Source organism: Piliocolobus tephrosceles, chromosome 8, assembly GCF_002776525.5.
Source record: "Piliocolobus tephrosceles isolate RC106 chromosome 8, ASM277652v3, whole genome shotgun sequence".
Taxonomy (NCBI): domain Eukaryota; kingdom Metazoa; phylum Chordata; class Mammalia; order Primates; family Cercopithecidae; genus Piliocolobus; species Piliocolobus tephrosceles.
In genome coordinates, this window is record NC_045441.1 from 99,219,823 (window position 1) to 99,227,231 (window position 7,409).

Consider the following 7,409-nt stretch of genomic DNA (forward strand, 5'->3'; position numbering starts at 1 on the left):
GAAAAGGAGAGGGGGAAGATGAAGAGGTATGGGTATGTACGTGAGAAAAAAAGAAGACGAAGAGGAGCCAGAGAAGAGTACAAATGCTGACAACAAGGTATAAGGCATTGCAAAGCTTGGCCATGCAAGATCCATCCCCGCACATTCCCTGCCTGTCTTCAGCCTGTTTTCTCCACCAAACAATGCTCATTCCATTCTTAGCATCTAATGGAAGCAAGAAAATGGAAATAACCTAAAAGTCCAACAATAGAGTTTAAATAAATTAACATCTAAGATTCATACCTCTGAAGAACATTTATGACTCGGGAAAATGCTTATACTATATTACTAAATGGAAAAAGTGGGACTCAAAGCTGTGTAGCTAATTTTGTTTAAATGCATGCGTATACACATCCTTTCTTTTTCCCAGAGAATTATACCACAGTGTTATAAAAGTGCATACCTCTAAGTGGTTGAATTATAAGCATTTTTAATTTTTTAATTATTTTTCCACTTTTTTTTTTGCAAGAAACCTATTACTGTTATAATCATAAAATAATAACACTCATAAATGAATTAAATAATTTAGTCCAGGATATTATCATCTTCAATAACATTTCAATTCACAAATTTATTAGGTACTCTCAAAGTATTAAGAGGGTTTAAAATAGCCCAGTGTTAATGCTGTTCAGGTCTATATTGCAATATGAATTCATAAGACATTATAGTTATTGAAAACTATATAAATGGCTTTACATCAAAGGCTATTTCCTTTGGAGCAGAATTAAACGAGTAGATTTATCTTAGACCCCATTTGCTGGAATTAACTTGAAAAATATTGTCTTAAGTAGGTCTGTCTCAAAGATCATATTACATTAAAGACCAAGAACTAGTAGAAAATCAAGACCCACAATGATAAATGTCACTGTAAAATCTTCTTACTATGTTTTAACCAAACACCTACCTCCAAAATATTTCAACCTCTTTAATCATTTCAGCATACAGATTTTAGAACATACTGAAATGATAAAATGAAAACATATTTTATTTTGTATAACCTTTGGTCTCTAACTTCCACAAAGCTTAAAAAATAGACTATTACCAGCACCATGGAATCTTTCCCTTGTGATCACTCTCAATTACTACCTCCATCTCCCTCCCCAAACTTAACCAATACCCTGACTTTTAGCACCATAGATTAGATTTGTCTGTGTTTGAAGTTAATAAAATTGGAATGAAACAGTATGTGTTCTTTTATGTCTTACTTCTTTCACTCAACATTACTGGGGTTGTATCCATGCTGTTTGATACAATAGTAACTTAGCAATTTTCATTTCTATATCCTATTCTTTTGTATGAGTATTCCACAATTTAGTTATCTATACCAGGTATGTAGATATTTGTGTTGTTTCTAGGCTGCAGCTGTTATAATGAAGGCTGCCAAAAGGATTCCTGTTTCACTGGGTTTAGATAGAAGCATACTCATTACAGCTGCCTTATTTAGGTTAGCTGCCTTGGTCTTGAACCCTGGCTGCACATTATGATCACTCTGCTGCCTGGGAACCAGTTCTGCAAGTAATTCTGATCTAGGCTGGAGTTAAGAACCACTGTGCTAGATATTGAGACCCCACCCCCAGACAAAAAAGGAGAGTAATCCAATTTAGGGGATTCTCAATGAATTGCTTTCTGGAAAGAGGACAATTAAATGCAATGTAAAAATTAGATTGTGTTTGCATTGACTTTTTCTTTCATATTTTTACTTCAATCTCCTAAACCACAATATTATATGTACTGGTTTTATGATACTGTAAGTGGCCTCTAGAGTATTTTGAAAATTCCCCAAATTCTCAAAGGAAGGTTACTTTAGATGTGGCTTAAAGATACATGTGTCATAATTTGGCACACCTTGGGTGGAGGATTAGGCTATCAAAAATTTAAACAGACATGACTTTGGTGTCCCAGCTCCACAAATAGTGAGACTTCAAAAAGGCAAGAGTTAATTTTCCTTGATCCAGATGATAGCCTGGAATTAAATAAGCTCTACTTAATAACTATTGTTGCAAATGAAAATTTGGTTGGTGCTATTTAATTCCCTGAATTCTTGAAATTGTTTTTCGGACTCATGCCCAGGAGCTGTCTTGATAAATGTGTTTCAGAGAATGAAAAACAAAAATGGACAGCATGGCTCTAGAAAGTATAGTAACAAATAGTATGGAAATATCACAAAGCTCTAAAAGTTGCTTTCTCTTTCAGTTCAGTCTCCAATCGTTGGTCTAAAGATAGGCAAGAACAAAGGCCATAAACCCACTTATTTTGTCTTATGTGTAGAATACGTTAGAAATGTAATATTATTTATAGGTAGCCAGGTAGTTGAATGCCTTCAACTTCTAGTGTGATGAGGCCTGTTTTCGGTCCTTTCTGACCCAGAATAACTCCTCCAGTAGCCTCCCCTCCTACCTGACTTGACATGACTTTAACCACTGACCAAGAAACATTATTTGAGCTTTGACTATGTGATAGATCTCCTGAAAGCTTCTGTAGGGCCAATAAAGACCCCATCTTGGGGTCTTCAAGGAAATTGGAATCTTTTGGGGGTAATCTTACGCTTATACAAAGAAAACTAAGATTGCAAAGCAACTATGATATGTCAAAAGCCCAGTGAGCTGGTGGTCAGTACAACCTTATCATAAGCAGTAGACATGAGCTGAATCTTAAAGGATGGTCAGACTTCTAATAGGTAGGCAGGAAGGAGAAGGGCATTTCAGACAAGAGCAAATGTGAAGAAAAAGAGGGGAAAATGTTCAGTAAACAGTGAGGAAACCAATTTATTTGGAGTGGGAGATTCTTCTAAAGCATGGTGATTAAAGGTTTGTGCACTTGTGGTCAGGAGTTTGAGACCAGACTGGGCCACGTAGCAAGGCCCCGTCTCTACAAGAAAAAAAAAAAAAAAAATTGTGATTACGACTAAAGACAGAGCAAAAGATGGTGTACATAACCCACAGTTTCATATTCCACTGTGAAAAGATCTTGATGACAGCAAAGAATTAGAGACAATCTTCCGACCAATTTAGATGGTAACAACTAAGCAATTGGATAGAAACAGAACAAAATTCTAACCAAAATTCTCTAAATATATTAATTAATACCAAAAATAACAGCAGTTGAAATCCACAACCAACTTAAGACCACCCTTACGATGACCTGCCCCTCCCAGCTGCTCAAGCACAAAACCTGAAAGTCATTCTCCATCCCTTCCTCATCAATCTCTCCTACGATCTATCAATCACCAAGTACTTTCAGCTCTGCCTGTTTCTTTCCACCACCATCACTGAAGCCAAGTCACCTGATCTCTCACCACCCTCCAGTTAGTCTTCCTGCTTTCTTTCTCAACCTCTGTGGCCCCCTCATCCTTCCCACCCCAGCCCCAATACCTAATTTACACAGCAGCTAGAATGTCATCTAACAATCCTGAATCTAATGAGATTATTCTCCGACTTAAAACATTCCTAAGGTCCCCACTGCACCCTTTATAATAACGTATAGAATCTGTAACTTGACAAGGCCCTCCGGTTCCTGTTCTGGTACCCATTCTAATGCCATCTTTCCTCATGCTCCCCTTATTTCAGTGATTGTGTCCACACTCTTCTCCTGGTTCCTTAAACTAGATCTAATCTTACCAACCTTCTTACAGTGCACTTTGTACCCACTCTTTGCTTGGCTAGCTCCTAGCATACCAATGGCCAAAGTTTAAGTGCCTCTTCCCCACAGACACCTGCTTTGACCAATCCCCCAATCTAAAATTTTGTCCTGCATGTCATTCTTTCCATGGATCCTTGTCTTTTATTTCATGGCACTTAAAACCATTTATAATTATATGTGTAACTTTTGTGTTTTTTTAAGGCTTTAAGCATCATAAACATGCACCAGGTATGTTTGGTTCATCACTGCATACTGAAGCCTAACAGCACCTGACACCGAAGGTGTGCAAAAAATATAACTTCAGTGCATGAAATTGAGGAAATGCTCAGTAGCTCTTTGTGTGCCGAACCACAATATGGATTCCAGTTGTCAAAAATCTCTAGCACTAAATTTAGTAACTCATTTGATCAGTTACTTATAAGTAGTCTTTTTTTATATGTTTAATAAAGAGAAGGGTTAAAAAAAGAGAGGTTTGCTTTTCCCAAGGACAGAAGAAAAATATTGCATTTTTAGATAGTTTATACCGCATATGAATGACATTTTGACCTATAAAAGCCTTCACCTTTGAGACACAGCAACACATAAAGGCAGAGAGAAATAAGTTTGGAAAACAAATAATAATACAGTCGTACTTTGGAAATATTGCAAGTTTGGTTCCAGACCACTGCAATAAAGAATATGGCAATAAAGTGAGTCACATAAATTTTTTGTGTTCCAGTCAATATAAAAGTTATGTTTACATTATACTATACAGTATTAAGTGTGCAATACCATTTCTTAAAATAAGACAGCAATTAAGTTTGCTGCATCAATTGACTATTCCTTTCACAAAAGACTTTTGTGTAGCATGAGATGCTGTTTGATAGCAACAGAACATCTTTCAAAACTGGAGTCAATTCTCTCAAACCCTGCTGCTGCTTTTATCAACTAAGTTGATGTAATGTTCTAAATCCTTTGTTGTCATTTCAACAATGTTGACAGCATCATCACCAGGGCTAAGTTCTAACTAAAGAAATTACTTTCTTTGCTTATCGAACTCCTCATCCATTGATCAAGAGATTGTGGCAATTCGGTCAATCTTTAGCCTCCAGTTCTAACTCTAATTTCTTGCTACTTTCCCCACATTTGCAGTTAATTCCTCCACTGGAACCCCACCAAGTCATTCATGAGGGTTGAAATCTACTTCCAAATTTCTGTTAAAGTTGATACTTTGACCCATGAATCAGAGATGCTCTAATTGGCATCTAGAGTAGTGAATCCTTTCCAGAAGGTTTTTATTCACTTTGCCTAAATCCATCAGAGGGATCACTGTAAAGCTATAGGCTTACAAAATGTGTTTCTTAAACAATAAGACTTGAAAGTTGAAATTACTTATTTATCTATGGGCTGCAGAATAAATGTTATGTTCAGGCAGGAAAATAACATTAATCTCCTTGTACATCTCCATTAGCGTTCTTAAGGGGCCAGGTACATTGTCAATGAGTGGTAATATTTTGAAAGAAATCTTTTTTTTCTGAGCAGTAGATCTCAACAGTGGGTTTAAAATACTCAGTAAATCATGCTGCAAACAGATGTGCTGTCAACCAAGCTTTACCGTTCCATTTATAGAACACAGGGAAAGTAGACTTAGCATAATTCTGAAGGACTCTAGGATTTTTAGAATGGTAAATGAGCATTGCCTTCCACTTAAAATCACCAGCTGCATTAGCCTCTAACAAGAGTCAGCTTATCCTTTGGAGCCAGTGTTAACTTTTCCTCTCTAGTGATGAAAGTCTTGGATGGCATCTTCTTCCCATAAAAGGCTGTTTTGTCTACACCAAAAAGCCACTGTTTAGTGAAGCCACCTGCATCAATTATCATAGATAGATCTTTTAGGTAACTTGCTATAGCTTCTACATCAGGACTTTACCTTGCACTTTTATGTTATGAAGATGACTTATTTCCTAAACCTCATGAACCAACCTCTGGCTTCAAACTTTTCTTCTGCAGCTTTCTCACTTCTCTCAGCCTTTATAGAATTGAAGAGAGTAAGGCCCTTACTCTGGATTAGCCTTTAGCTTAATTAAATGCTGTGGCTCATTTAGTCTTCCAGCTATACCAATCAAACTCTTTCTATATCAGCAATAATGCTGTTTAACTTTATTATTCATGTGCTCATTTGAGTAACACTTTTAATATTTTAAAAAATGTTTCCTTTGCATTCACAACTTGGCCAGTTGTGGTTCAAGAGTCCTAGCTTTCAGCTTACCTTGGCTTTTGTTGTGCCTTCCTCACTCAGCTTAACATTTCTAGCTTTTGATTTAAAGAGAGAAACATGCAAACTCTCCCTTTCACTTGAATACTTAGAGACCATTTTGACTTCATTTCAATATTGTTGTGTCTCAGGGAATAGGGAGGCCCAAGGAGTTGGGGAGAGATGGAACAGTTGGTCAGTGGAGCAGTCAGAACATACACAACAGTTATTGATTAACTTTGCTGTCCTATATGGGCATGGTTCATGGAGCCCCAAAACAATTACATCAGTAACATCGATATCACCAATCAGAGATCACCATAACAGATACAATAATAATGAAAGAGTTAGAAATATTGTGAGAATTACCAAAACGCGACACAGTGAACACATGCTGTTGGAAAAAAATGTTGCTGATGGACTTGGCTCAATGCAGGGTTGCCAGAAACCTTCAATTTGTAAAGACACACAAAATCTGCGAAGTGCAATAAAGCAAAGTGCAATAAAATAAGGTATGCCTGTAATATAGTGTTTATTGAGTGTCATGTGCCAGGCTTTCTGCTACATCTTTTATAGGTATTATCTGTGATCTTACAACCATTCTGAATGTAGGTATTATTGTCTCCATGTTACAAACGGGAAAAATAAAACACTGAAGGAGTATTTGCCCATGATGACAGAGCTAATAAAGGGCACCAGCAGTTTGCAGGAAGGATTGGTGGAGCAAGATATTTAAAGGATCTACAATTTGCCCAATGTAATCTCTGTGAAATTATCAACACATTGTAGAATTTCTTCTTCTCTTGATATTTCCCATTTTTCTGAAATGACATTTACCAAAATTCATCTTATTTTTCATAAGATCCATAAATGCATTTTTGAATAATGAAGATCATTTAAGCTGGGCACAGTGGTTCACACCTGTAATCCCAGCACTCTCAAAGGATTGCTTGAGGCCAGGAGTGTGACACCACACTAGACAATATAGCGAGACCCCATTTATACAAAAATAAAAGTAAAATTAACCAGGTGTGGTGGTGTTAGTCCCAGCTACTTGGGAGGCTGAAGTGGGAGGATCACTTGAGCCCAGGAGTTCAAGGCTGCAGGGAGCTATGATCATTCCACTGCACTCCAGCCTGGGTAACAGAGCAAGACCCTGTTTCTTTAAAAAACAAAACAAAACACAAAACGACAGGATAATTTCGAATTATATGTTTTCTGATTCTAGAGTTTTGGTTGAAGAGACTTTAGGATTAAAAAAAAAAAACCCACAAAACTAAATTAAGTTTATAAATAGTTTGTGTCTGACCCAACAATAAATAAATACCAGCCTTTGACTCACATACTTGAGAAATGTATGTGGCTCCCTGGCATGTGTCACTGAGTCTGAGTCTGTAGGCTGGGTGAGCAAATATTTAAGCATGAGTAAGAGCAATGATGGCCCCTTTGGCAGTCCTCAATGCACTAGCATGCACTAAAACCAAAATTCACAAGGAGA